This window comes from Amphimedon queenslandica, unplaced genomic scaffold, assembly GCF_000090795.2.
Source record: "Amphimedon queenslandica unplaced genomic scaffold, v1.1 AMPQUscaffold_13156, whole genome shotgun sequence".
Classification (NCBI taxonomy): Eukaryota; Metazoa; Porifera; class Demospongiae; order Haplosclerida; family Niphatidae; genus Amphimedon; species Amphimedon queenslandica.
The window spans coordinates 1-2968 of NW_003546608.1; the positions used below are offsets into that span (position 1 = coordinate 1).

The 2968-nt window shown below is 35.0% G+C and overlaps 1 long non-coding RNA gene across 1 annotated transcript in view; it reads right to left on the reverse strand.

Annotated features, from left to right (window-relative positions):
• Positions 1-2832: 2832 nt before the first annotated feature.
• Positions 2833-2968, reverse strand: part of LOC109584877 (uncharacterized) — a 12901-nt gene continuing 12765 nt past the window's right edge. Inside the window, exon 6 of the long non-coding RNA XR_002186214.1 lies at positions 2833-2927. This is a non-coding gene — a long non-coding RNA (uncharacterized LOC109584877). The remainder of the gene's footprint in view (positions 2928-2968) is intronic.

Consider the following 2968-nt stretch of genomic DNA (forward strand, 5'->3'; position numbering starts at 1 on the left):
TGACCTAATCGATCTTAATACAACAGTTATTGAGCCTCCAAGGAAACGCTTTAAGCATCTTTCAAGAGTTAGTACATTATTGGAGGAAAAGGAAAGCAGTGATGATACAAGAGCAAGTGCCAGAAAATCAGCAGAGGAGCTGGAAATTGAGAATTACTCTAATTACAAGCCTAACAAAGATGATCTCCAGTCAGACCCTTTTTCCTTTTGGATGAACCAAAAAAATGTGTATCCAAACCTGGCATTAGTTGCTTGTGACATTCTAGCTACACCAGCTTCGACAGCACCAGTAGAAAGAATGTTCTCAGTTGCTGGACAAGCATCAAAAGGCATAAGGAATCGACTGGGTGATCATAACTTAGAACGAGAAGTTTTTTTGCGTAAAAACAAGAAGTACTTAATAAATAATTAAAATTTGCACTATTTGGTTGCTTTTTGGCTTTAAAAAAATTTGTAAATCTTAAATGTATGATTACTTAATTTCCTCTTTAGAGCTACATGTACATGTGTATAACAACTAAAATCAATTTGCATTTGGAACTAAAACTAAAAATATTTTAAACTTTTGAACAAGAACTAAAATACAACCATTTTTTAAATATTGGAACGAGAACTAAAATGGAACTAAAATAATTTTTAATTTTAGAACTAGAACTAAAACTAGAACTAAAAATATTTTAAATTTGGACCTAGAACTAAAACTAGAACTGAAAATATTTTAAATTTGGACCTAGAACTAAAACTAGAACTGAAAATATTTTAAATTTGGACCTAGAACTAAAACTAGAACTGAAAATATTTTAAATTTGGACCTAGAACTAAAACTAGAACTGAAAATATTTTAAATTTGGACCTAGAACTAAAACTAGAACTGAAAATATTTTAAATTTGGACCTAGAACTAAAACTAGAACTGAAAATATTTTCAATTTAGAACTAGAACTTAAACTAGAACTAAAATGATTTTTACTTTTGGAACTGGAACTAAAACTAGAACTAAAATTATAATTTGTACTAAAACAACACTAGATGCAACCCTACAGGGGCTTGTTTGAATTCATTTCATAGGTTCGAATCCAACAGAGGCTCAACCCTACACTAAATAATTTTTTAAATTTTTTTGTTCTAGTTATTATACAGTTCTTATAAAATCACAGTATTTTCAACCAGTAACTAATAATGCAAGCATAATAATTCAATGACTGAATAATTAGTTATAATGTATGGTATATAACTACAATGTATTTTATACCAACATTGTTATGTTGTGTAATGTATAAAATACATTGTTTCCTAATAAAATGCAATAAAGATAATAAGGACTGATCCTTCAATAAACACACACCACCAGAAAGAAGGGACTATGAGTGTCATCAATAGGATACTGTGTTTGAGGGACATACCGTATTTCCTCATGGAAACACCTACTCCCAATAAATGCCCGTACCTGTATAAACGCCTAGAGACAGCATAAAACATTCACAACGAGACACCAAAGGTGCGTGGCCTCGCCCCTAAAGCTGCTTGGGATGTGTTATGCTTAGCTAGCCTAAGCCAGTATATTTAAATGATATAGATCAAAAGTGTTGACAGCCTGGACTAAGCCTTAAGTGGGAAAAGTATGATGGGACTCTAGAATCCCAAAAATTGGTAAAACGTGTTCATAAATTTCTATTAGCATCTCAAGATTTATTACTTATTTATACACTATATTAATACTTATTGCATGCTCTCATTTTTAAAACAACATCATGGGTTTCAAAACCACAGCTTTTGTTGTGGCCACAACCTATCAAAAACATGCTATGCAAAAAATTAGAAAGTGTGCTTTTGAGGCCAAGGGATTATCATAACAGCTAGCTTCCTAGCTGCAGTTACACTTGCTCTTGCATGCTTGCAGAAGTGGCAAGCTCCAGGCCAACTCCCAGCTTGGTCCTGCTTGGAGGCGTGGCATTAATGCAGCAAGACCATGTGAGAGGGAAGCTTCAGGTTTTTTTCTCTTCTTCTAAGTGCTAAGTGGTGTTATAATGGCACAAATACTGTTGCCTAGATAGATTGAGTGACTTAAGAGAGTTTAGGATCCTTAGACTAGCCATGGACTAGCGAACTACTGCTAAAGCACTTCACTCGGGATGAAATTCGAGTAGCTATAACTCACCAAAAATAAAGATTTAAAGAATCCCACACATATTAAATGAATTATTAGTCTTGATCTACTGGGAAAGAGTCTCATTTACCTCCAGAGTACTACTGCTATTGCTGGGCATTTTCTCGTGAGTTAAAAAGCTTGTACTACCTAGAGCTGCTCTCTAAACATCTCGAGGCAGTAGAGCAAGACTTTTCCTAACAGAAGAGAAGCTCTCACAGGTTTAGAGTGCGCGATTGTAAAGATATACATTCTCAAAGACAAAATATAGCACACAGAATGAATGAGTGACAGACAGACAAACTGAGTACCTAGTCCTCGCCTACGCAAAGCTGGGCGAGGCCAATAAATGCCCATGCTTGTTTAGATGCCTATGCCACACCCACTTTGCCCACGTGGTTACTGGCACACACTACAGGCAACATAGCAGTTGTAGCTGAGAAGGAAGCTCATAGAAGAAGACTCTTCGGCAATGAATTTAAATGTCTATCCTCATATAAACACCTACTTCATTTAAACACCCAGCAAACGGGTCTCTATAAGAATAAATGCCTAGGTGCTTCCATGAGGAAATACGGTAATTACACAATATTAATATAATAAACTGATTTATAACTAAACTGCAGGTACTTTTACATTATACAAGTCATACTAATACACTAGTCACTACATCATACACTTACCCTATCAGGATTACTCCAGTTGATATCTGCCCCTTTAGAGAGGGCAGTCCTCATTCCTTGTATATTTCCAAACCGAGCTGCATCAAATAACTGTCGGTCCTACAGTATTAACAAGTGAATGAGTGTATTATTAACAGTTA